The sequence below is a fragment of the Triticum urartu genome, chromosome 1, assembly GCF_003073215.2.
Source record: "Triticum urartu cultivar G1812 chromosome 1, Tu2.1, whole genome shotgun sequence".
Classification (NCBI taxonomy): domain Eukaryota; kingdom Viridiplantae; phylum Streptophyta; class Magnoliopsida; order Poales; family Poaceae; genus Triticum; species Triticum urartu.
In genome coordinates, this window is record NC_053022.1 from 477002191 (window position 1) to 477013525 (window position 11335).

General features: G+C 47.9%; 1 long non-coding RNA gene across 2 annotated transcripts; it reads right to left on the reverse strand.

Moving 5' to 3' along the window:
* Positions 1-8643: 8643 nt before the first annotated feature.
* LOC125535819 lies at positions 8644-10910 on the reverse strand. Of its 2 annotated transcripts, XR_007294815.1 has the most exons (6): positions 10590-10910; positions 10183-10504; positions 9906-10076; positions 9746-9825; positions 9164-9261; positions 8644-9065 (listed from the first exon to the last, which is right to left on the reverse strand). It is a non-coding gene; the product is annotated as an uncharacterized LOC125535819 (long non-coding RNA). The 2 variants fall into 2 exon arrangements; XR_007294814.1 differs by having other exon boundaries at positions 8644-9261; positions 10590-10907.
* Between the last annotated feature and the right edge of the window lie 425 nt (positions 10911-11335).

An 11335-nucleotide genomic window follows, 5' to 3' on the forward strand; every position in this document is an offset into this window, starting at 1 on the left:
CATTATCGGCGCCCAATCGGATTTGATTGGCAGGGGCGCGGGGGGTTCGGAGTCCGGGGAGGAGTCCAGATCCTCGGAGTCACGGGTCGTGCAGAGTGCGGGGCTAGCGTTCGGCTCAATCGCTTTTGGGATCGCAGCCCCTGAGGTGACGTCCAACCGCTCATCCTCGATTGGCGCAATAGGCTCCGAGTTAGGGGTCAGAACCGATGCGTGTGCGGCCTCCAGGACACTGTCCGAGGGCAGAGCTAGATCATGCCCCTCGAGATAGTGCGGCGCGCTTGGCCGTGGCTCGAACCCGTCGAATATAAAGTCTCCGCGGATGTCAGTCGTGTAGTTTAAGCTTCCAAACCTGACTTGATGGCCAGGGACGTAGCTTTCGATCTGCTCCAGGTGGCCGAGCTAATTGGCCCGCAGAGCGAAGCCGCCGAAGACGAAGATCTGTCCGGGGAGAAAAGTCTCACCCTGGACCGCATCGTTGTTGATGATCAAAGGAGCCATCGGGCCTAAAGGCGACGACATAGAGGAACTCTCAATGAAAGCACCAATGTCGGTGTCAAAACCGGCGGATCTCGTGTAGTGGGTCCCGAACTGTGCATCTAGGCCGGATGGTAACAGGAGGCAGGGAACACGATGTTTTACCCAGGTTCGGGCCCTCTTGATGGAGGTAAACCCTACGTCCTGCTTGATTAATATTGATGATATGGGTAGTACAAGAGTAGATCTACCACGAGATCAAGGAGGCTAAACCCTAGAAGCTAGCCTATGGTATGATTGTTGTATATGGAGTTTATGTCCTACGGACTACAACCCTCCGGTTTATATAGACACCGGATAGGGTTAGGGTTACATAGAGTCGGTTACAATGGTAGGAGATCTTGAATATCCGCATCGCCAAGCTTGCCTTCCACGCCAAGGAAAGTCCCATCCGGACACGGGACGAAGTCTTCAATCTTGTATCTTCATAGTCCAGGAGTCCGGCTGAAGGTATAGTCCGGTTACCCGAACACCCCCTAATCCAGGACTCCCTTACTAGGCTCGGATGCCACTGTTGGGGAACGTAGTAATTTCAAAATTTTCCTACGCACACGCAAGATCATGTGATGCATAGCAACGAGAAGGGAGAGTGTTGTCTACGTACCCTCGTAGACCAGAAGCGGAAGCGTTAGCACAACGCGGTTGATGTAGTCGTACGTCTTCACGGCCCGACCGATCAAGCACCGAAACTACGGCACCTCCGAGTTCTAGCACACGTTCAGCTCGATGACGATCCCCGGACTCCGATCCAGCAAAGTGTCGGGGAAGAGTTCCGTCAGCACAACGGCGTGGTGACGATCTTGATGTTCTACCGTCGCAGGGCTTCGCCTAAGCACCGCTATAATATTATCAAGGATTATGGTGGAGGGGGGCACCGCACACAGCTAAGAGAATGATCACGAAGATCAACTTGTGTGTCTAGAGGTGCCCCCTGCCCCGTATATAAAGGAGCAAGGGGGGAGGCCGGCCGGCCCTTGGGGCGCGCCAAGAAGGGGGGAAGTCCTCCTCCTAGTAGGAGTAGGACTCCCCTTTCCTAGTCCAACTAGGAAGAGAGAAGGGGGAAGGAAAGAGAGGCAGAGGGAGAGGGAAAGAGGGGTCGCGCCCCCTCCCCTAGTCCAATTCGGACTCCTCATGGGAGGGGGCGCGCCACCTCCTGGGCTGCTTCCCTCTCTCTCCCCTAAGGCCCACTAAGGCCCAATACTTTCCCGGGGGGTTCCGGTAACCCTTCCGGCACTCCGGTTTTCTCCGAAATCACCCGAAACACTTTCGGTGTCCGAATATAGCCATCCAATATATCAACCTTTATGTCTCGACCATTTCGAGACTCCTCGTCATGTCCGTGATCATATCCGGGACTCCGAACAACCTTCGGTACATCAAAATATATAAACTCATAATGAAACTGTCATCGTAACGTTAAGCATGCGGACCCTACGGGTTCGAGAACAATGTAGACATGACCGAGACACGTCTCCGGTCAATAACCAATAGCGGAACCTGGATGCTCATATTGGCTCCTACATATTCTACGAAGATCTTTATCGGTCAGATCACATAAGAACATACGTTGTTCCCTTTGTCATCGGTATGTTACTTGCCCGAGATACGATCGTCGGTATCTCAATACCTAGTTCAATCTCGTTATCGGCAAGTCTCTTTACTCGTTTCGTAATACATCATCTCACAACTAACTCATTAGTTGCATTGCTTGCAAGGCTTAAGTGATGTGCATTACCGAGAGGGCCCAGAGATACCTCTCCGACAATCGGAGTGACAAATCCTAATCTCGAAATACGCCAACCCAACATGTACCTTTGGAGACACCTGTAGAGCACCTTTATAATCACCCAGTTACGTTGTGATGTTTGGTAGCACACAAAGTGTTCCTCCGGCAAACGGGAGTTGCATAATCTCATAGTCACAGGAACATGTATAAGTCATGAAGAAAGCAATAGCAACATACTAAACGATCGGGTGCTAAGCTAATGGAATGGGTCATGTCAATCACATCATTCTCCTAATGATGTGATCCCGTTTAATCAAATGACAACACATGTCTATGGTTAGGAAACATAACCATCTTCAATTAACGAGCTAGTCAAGTAGAGGCATACTAGTGATGTTTAGTTTGTCTATGTATTCACACAAGTATTATGTTTCCCGTTAATACAATTCTAGCATGAATAATAAACATTTATCATGATATAAGGAAATAAATAATAACTTTATTATTGCCTCTAGGGCATATTTCCTTCATATGTGAATGCCATGTTTATTATTATAGATTTCATCGGAGAGTTGCGTATAGTCTTATCAAGTTTCTGAGAGCGTTATTATTCTCCATCAACTTACCAGGCAAGTTCACTTTGACCATGTTATTCATACCTATGTTTTATTGCATTTAGTATCACCCTACATAGTCCCTCCAGTAGTGTTATTGGATCTTGTAGTTGAGTAGAATGCATGAGGTAGGAACCCATCTCCCTATTACCAAGCCCGGGACATTATTTATTTTAATGCTACGCTATAGTAGATGGGGTTGGTATGAGTGCTCAAGAGTGGTGTGAGAATGGAGGAATCTACGTCAATGACGACAACTTCATGATGGCATCGGCAAGGACTGCATCTTCATGACCTCAAGATTTCTAGACTCGAGACAAGAATTCAATACACACTACTGGGTGAAGGACGGTTGATGGGCACCCTGGAGAAACCAGTGGATGGCCGGGATGCATGGAGAAGCGCCATGACATCTTGCGGAAAGCTTCACCTAGACTCAAAGAGACGGAAGAATACTTCATGCCCGGAAGCTTACCTGTGCAACCGCAAGTCACTATGGGCTCTGGCTTGGTTGACCCTAGTGGTGACTCTGGCTGGGACGGTGCTAGTAGATGTAGAACTACGGTAGGATTGGATGAGCACCGGACAGTGGTCAGGGAACTCTTTGGAAAACCATGTTTCGGTCGTCTTGTTCTCAAACACCCTAAAGTGCGAGAACGTAAAAAGAAGGATCAAATCTTGCGGGTAAAGTGTACAAACCTCTACAGAGGGTTAAAACCTAATCGATTAGCCGTGTCCCCGGTTACGGACAATTTGAGCCTCTGGACTTGGATCTATCTCGGAACTCTCAACACCGGACTGATAACTTAATTGTGGGCAACTTATGATGATTTGGGCTATGATACATCGGTTGGCGGAACCATGTCATGATATAAAACTCCGTAGTACAGACTCCGGTTAATTCCTTTGATGTACGGAAAATAAAACCAGCTTTTATGCAAACAAAACTCAGATACAGAGCCACAAAGCCATATTGCATATAGTATAGTTTATCATTTGTTTTCTCTTATTTTGATCTTGCCGGTACATTCAATGTACTGACCTACACGGCTGCAACGTATCATGTTGCAGATATTTCTTCGACGAGTAAGAGTTACGATACAGGGTTACGGTCTACATTCAACTTGCCGATGGCGTTGATGGGACTCCACACCCGATTGTTTGTTTCCCTGAGACTTATGAGGTATATATCAGTTTTACGTTATTATACATGTGATTGCACTTTGATATATATACATTGATGTATTGTGTGTGCCAGCATACCGATCCAGGGATGGCACAGATACACAGAGGCTTGACCGTCTGAGGTCGGGTCGCTACATCGATGCCCCCTTCGACGGAGCTCCGGAAAAGGCACCAAGATGGGATCTCGTGGATACAGAAAGCTACGGCGGTGGAATTAGGGTTTTGGCTCCGTATCTGGTAGTTTGGGGTACGTAGGTATATATAGGAGGAAGGAGTACGTCGGTGGAGCAATAGGGGGCCCACGAGGGTGGAGGGCGCGCCCAGGGGGTAGGCGCGCCCCCTATCTCGTGGCCTCCTGGTTGATGTCTTGACGTAGGATCCAAGTCCTCTGGATCACGTTTGTTCCGAAAATCACGTTCCCGAAGGTTTCATTCCGTTTGGACTTCGTTTGATATTCTTTTTCTGTGAAACTCTGAAATAGGCAAAAAAACAATTCTGGGCTAGGCCTCCGGTTAATTGGTTAGTCCCAAAAATAATATAAAAGTCTATAATAAAGCCCAATAATGTCCAAAACAGAATATAATATAGCATGGATAATCAAAAATTATAGATACGTTGGAGACGTATCACCCTATTCAACCGCTCTCCTTTCGCGATCTTTGCGATACCTCCTCTCATCCCACTTTTCACGTGACCCTCCTGCTCGTGCCCCTAGTTTGCGATCAACTGACAATGTTGCCTACTCTTCCTGCAAGGCATAGAAAGCAGTGAACGTCATGACAACGTCAAACACTAACAAAAACATAGCAAGTAGAGAACAATGTCCTCACCAGTGAAAGTCTAAGCCGCTGGTGTCGGTGGGTTTACCCAGTGGGGTATGTTGGAAGATACCAAACTGTGTGGCCACATGTTGTGGTAGGTGCCACTTGACGGCGTACACACATATCAATGGCACAATGCACGGCCAGGCAAGCCGGTCATCCTCGCACATCGAGTTCAGCTCAAACCCCCATTCTCTGTCGTGGTACGGAAACCAATTCACCTATAGAAGAATTGTTAAGAACCATGAGAGTTGATATGAAACGACTGATAAGCCACTTGGTATACCTAGAAATCTGCCAGGTTGTCCAGCTCGTTGGTGAAGATCTTGTACACCATACTGGCCTTGTCCGTGTAGACCTTCACCTTGTCCCAGGCGTACGTGGCGGTCGGGTATCGAGCGCTATCGCCTTCTTCGTCATAATCCGTCCATGCACGCGGGCGGACTCTCTTAGGACGGCCGACCGGCAACCGCTCCCACATCCAAATTGAGAGGGCCCAGAAAAATCCACACAGCGGTATCTTCGGTCCTCTGCGTTCCGTCATCCAGCTACAAACATGAAATGATGATGATGAGATAACACAATCTAAAATAGCATGCATAGGTCGAAAACGAGTATTGAGATTTTTATCGTACCGAGTGGTATAGGTAAGCGAGGCCGGCGGACCCCCAGCCGTACCCCGCATCCTAGTCTTCCAAGAAGCCGAGATACATCCATAGGGTGTTATCCCTCGAGCAGTCTGGAAAGACGACCTTTGTCAGAAGGTACCACAAATAGGCCCTCGCGTACTGCTCCACGATCCATTCATCGACACCTTGCTGGCATACGGACCGGTTCTCCAAGGGCCACTTGAGTCGCACACCATATGTTCTGTTCCCCTTCATTGGAGGGCAGTCGCCGATGAGGGCGATAACCCTCTCCCGCCAGTTGGGCCTCTCCACTCGCCCAGTGAGAGCATGGCCCTGGATGGGTAGGGCCGTGATCATGCCGAATCCTCAAAGTCACCGTCATCTCACCACTGGTGGGATGGAAACGGCGCGTCTCGGGGCGCCACCTGTCGATCAATGCCGTGAGAGCCGAGTGGACGAGTGTCGACAACTATCTTTTGAACTGAAGAACGAAACCCAACAGCCGTGCTCTCCTGAAGTACGGAGTGTAGCGTTCATCGTACTGCATCTAGACGGCCTTCGTGTGGCCCCTCATCCCCAATTGGAGGAGCATGTATCAAAATGTAAATGGAATTGTTAGTAACTTCTTTTCTCATAATAAACAATACAACAACTTGATGATAGACATTACCACTCCGTTCTCCATAAAACGAGCGCGGTAATCGTTGTCGAAAGCATGATCAAGCATCGTGTACTTCACACCGATTTCTGGCACAAGGGGGCCGCCTAAAACAATTGGAAATGATGTCATTTTCAACCAACTAGTATCATTTTGAACAAACATGAAACATATCAAGTCCAAATATAAATGAATCATATTCAACCGACATGAATCATATCATTTTCATCAATTATCACATAATCAACCAACATTCATCAATTATCATATTCAACCAATATAAATGATCAATGCAAATGAATCATATTCAACCGACATGAATCATATCATTTTCATCAATTATCACATATTCAACCAACATTCATCAATTATCATATTCAACCAATATAAATGATCAATGCAAATGAATCATATTCAACCAACATCATTCACTCAACAACGTTCAACCATCACTCATGCACTTGTTTATTCAACACTTATAAAAAATTGCATATGCATAATTCACCGAAATCCATCATATTCAAACATATGTATATGATTCATTCATTCAACAACATTCATCATATGTAGCCAACTACTTACAATCCCTCCAACATCAATCATATGACCATTCTTTCAAAAAAATGAATCTACAACTAACTTGGTGAAGAACTAGGGTTCATATAGGAAGTACATATAATCTCTACAACTAGTTATTAGAGTTCATATTCAACCCTATACATCATCTAGAATCAAGCTAAGCAATCCTAGAATCAACCAAAAGTAAGAAAAATAGGGTTTATTTGCACCAAATAATGCATCAAATCGAAAGCGTTTTGAGTAAAACTAATTGGAGGGATTGAGAGAGCTTACTTTTCTTGTTTCGGAGCCATCTCGATCCGTAAAAATGGTGGCCAAACAAAGAAGATTGGAGGGGGAGTGGAGGGGGAGAGAGGAGTTCCTCTCTGTTCTGGGCGGCGCGGCGGGGGCGAGGGGAGAAGATGCGGCTGGGGTTCGTGGGTGTGCCTCATGCCCCGGCCCCCGTTGGGGTTTATAACTGTTGGGGGCTACCGCCGGGGTCTTCGGCAGTAGGTTTGCATAGCCTACCGCCGCGGGGACTGGCGGTAGGGTTGACGGCAGGAGACGGTTCCGTTTACTCGGGGCTGACGTGGATAAGTGTGCTACCGCCACACACCTTGGCGGTAGCCTGCTCAACCCTACCGTCATGTTCCTTGGCGGTAGGTAAAAGGGTCAGATCCCGAAATTGTTTCAAATAGGGGCTAGATCCGGCTAAACTAGGGCAAAAGGGTCAAAACATGAAACTTAGCCTCCCTAGGCACTCTTCGGTTGACTCTGTCTGTCCACACCATAAGATCTATAGTGCACTATTAATCACCTACAGTCTTAGACACTTTTGATGTCAGTATGATACTTTGAAAAGTTTATAATAAAGAACACTACATGTTCTATCCAGAAGACACAAACCAAACTATTAACAACAAAGGCATGCTCAAATCCTAAAGTGTGAACCAGCCATTCCACTCAATACTTTGCTACTACCTTCATACCAACGGTGCACACTCGGACACGGGGTCACAAGTTCTCTGACTATCGCAAGATCACCCCCACCCCCACCCCCACCCCCCCACCCCCCCTCCCCAATCCCGGGACGAGCGTTCATACCCGCTCGCGGGATTGGAGTGAAAAACGGCCACCTATCAAGATTGGGAAGAGGCGTCAATGCGGCCCTAGCATGAGAAACCAGTCACGTCAAGGCGGCCCTAGCGTGAGAAATTTTCTTTCTTTTTTTGTGAAAAAAAGGGTTCCTCATATTTCGCGTAAATAGCAAAAAACATCACTTTTGTGTGGCAACCCTTGGGGGAGAACTACCACAGCCGGAAGACCTAACAAAACGCCACCAGTTTTGTGCTAATTCATCGCAAATATCCCCCACAAAAAAAATAAAAAATTTCATCGCAAATATGACAGCACTAATAAAGACTTTTCAGTCGGTGGCCGGTTGGGTTCAAACTAAACACAATTATGACAACATTGGCCCACCCATCAGAGTTGATGTGGCACAAAAGTCAACCCCATTAAGTTCGTTGTTATGACAGAAGGGGTCCACATGTCAGTCGCTATAAAAAAGCAAACAATTTTTTTTTCAAATCCCTTCTCCATCTCCTGTGTCAAAGCCAAGCGGTGGCCAACGAGCTCGAAAACGGAGGCAATCAAGGGCACTGAGAGCTGGAATTGAAAGAGGAGTCAGCTTCAAAGGGTCCTCGGGAGGCAAGGGGAGAAGAAATCATGGCTGGGGGCTCACTGGAGACAGCGAATTGCTAGCGGCCGAGGTAGCAGCACTCGGCACCGAATCTGTAGAAGAAAAGCTAGAGGGAGGAATCCACGGTCCTCAGTACTTAACTGGAAGTGGTACTAATTTACGATGAATTAGCGTAAAACTGCTACCGTTTTGTTAGGCCTTCCAATTGTGGTAGTTCTCACCGAGGGTTAAAAAAAGCAGTAGTTTTTTGCCATTTACTCCCTGATTTCTGAAATCATCATTACATTGTCCGAACCACCTCACACAGCAACCAACCGAGTTCAGAAAAACAACAGATAGCAGCCGCCAAACCGTAGCCAGCAAGCTCCTGCTAGCTCTCATCTTCTTCTGCACCCACAGGGCGAACAAAACCAACAAAACATCCCCCTCTTCTCTGTCGTGACTGCATTGTACCAACGTGAGTAGTAAAAACACTAGCAGTGAGGGAATTCAGCAACACCGCAACAAGACCAATGCGGAGGCTGCGATCATTCGGTTGACGCCGCAGACGAGTGAGCTTCGTCGAAGACCCAAAAACCTGACATAAGAGCCTGATACACGATAGATGGCAACTGGAGAGTCTCCACCGGGTACTGCTACTGCATGCATCAACAGTCATACCACGGTCCGTCAGACATGTCGTTTTTACTTTCGAACGGAAAACGGTCTTTGCGCAAACGTAGAAACTCCTGCTGACCCATTTCAAGTCTTCAACTGACTTCCCTGCAACACCCAAATAGTCAATTGGCTCTCATGCTCCGAGACCTAGACGTCTTCAAGGACTTCATAGCTTCCCTGAATAGTCCAAGGAGAAGTATCAGATGTTTGCATTGTTATGTCTGGCGCTTGTAATTTAGGTGCCGTTGCAAGACAGTATAAATTGATAATGAATATGACATGCACGCCTCTTTCTAAATACTTTCAGTAAAATACTACTGAAGGGCAGATCACGGAGTTACTATACGTCAGAGTTAGGTTGGTGTATGGCAAGATGGCATTGGCATTGATAACAGTACAAAGTGGCGTTCCGAAATCCTAACAAACACAAAACAGAACGGAGCTATAGCCAATGTCTTCACAAGTTCTCGACAGTCTCATGACAAGGGCACATGCATGTACTTGCAGCATAGGCAAGTGTTCAACATATATTCTCGCAAAAAAAAGTGTTCAACATATAGCTAATACTGTGCTTGAGATGTGCTGAAACACGGCAAGCCAGCCGCCAATGCAAGGTCATCGTCAAAGGCATTAGTGTAACCAAAGAGGCAGATGGGTTTACCGTAATGCAGCCTCGGTATCAGTGTCCACTGGGTCCAACTTGAGTCCATCCAAGAACCGTTCACTTGCGCCCTCATAGTCCTGATGATAAAAGACCAGGTGAATGATCATAAACTATTTGCGGCACCAGGAGGAAAAGGCAGCCATATCCTCTATGTAACCTTCAGTAGCATCCGAGCTTCACCCTGCCGGTGACAAGCTTTTGGCCAGTGAGGCCGCATTTTTCTGCATCTATTAGCATCTAGCAAAGCCTTTTTTCCATCACCCAGTTGAAGCCAACAAAGGCTCCTGTCTGAGAACAAGACTGCATCATCAGCATCAAGCACCATTGCCTACGTCACACAAGACAAATAGACAATTGAGCTTACTAAGTTTTTTTTAACAAAAATTGAATTAGTAAACTGAATGCAAAAAACAGTCAGGTATCATGAGACTTACAGATCAAGCAACCCTTGTGAACAATAATTCCAGCATGTAAAATAGCACTTCATACAATTTGACAAAACCTAGACTGAATGTGTGCGCAGGGTCCTAAACCAATAGATTAGGGTTCTGAAGATAGATGGACCTTCCTTATCGACCAGATCCACATCTACCAGCAGCTCCTCGACGAGGTACCTGCACACCCCCAGACTCCCTTTACTGGCCGCAATGTGCAGCGCACTGAAACCTTCAAGCTGCCCGACATCTTCCACCCTCAATTCCTCAATCGCTTCCTTGGGGCGGCCCCTGCCATTGTCCAGTATTATCGTGACCAGCTCTGCAACGGATTGGGCCCCCCAAAATGTTAGCATTCGAGCACCAAAACTGGATCAGGGCCGGAATCTGGGACGGGGGCAGCGTACCCTTGAAGATGGAGAGCTCGTCGTCGGAGGTCGCCTGGAAAACGTAGTTCAGCACCGTCTCACGGTCTGGTTCTGCGGCGGGAGGCGGCGGAGATAGGATCTGGGCTGGGGCTAGGGTTAGGGATGGGCTGTGGGGAGAGGCGCTTACCGTCGAATTGGTCATGGGAGCAAGGCGACGCCATGGCGTCGGTAGAGGAGGACATGGTAGGGTTTGGGGGGTTGGGGAGAGGGGAGAGGGGGTTGGAGTTTTGAATCGGAAAAGAGCAGCGAGGAAGATGAAACCAAAGGAGGCCTACGCGCGAAGGGAGGGAGACGTGTGGTGGACACTGAAAATGAGCGAGCACACAGCACCAACAACAGCATGTTTGGGACTGCTCCGCTCCGTCAAAATTAGACAAGTCGCCTAACTTTTAAATTATCATTTTTGAAACATCCGATAAAGATCCAACGGTGCCTGGCCATTCTTCTTCCTCCAGCTCTTCTTCTTCCCCAGCCCGCACGGACCGGCGGCCGAACCACCCGCGGCCGATCACGCTCCCGCCCAGCCTTACCGCCCCGCCCTCCCTAGAACCTCCTCCCGCCGCCATCCCTCTAGCCCCAACGATGACCGGTTTTTCCTCGATGAACTTGCACCACCGTCGTGCTGCCGCGCCCATCCCCCATCAACGATAGATGATGTGGTAGCCCTCCAGCAAGCTCCTTCCTTCTCTCCGGCCTCTCTCTGGCGAACTTCTTCGCCCTTCTCA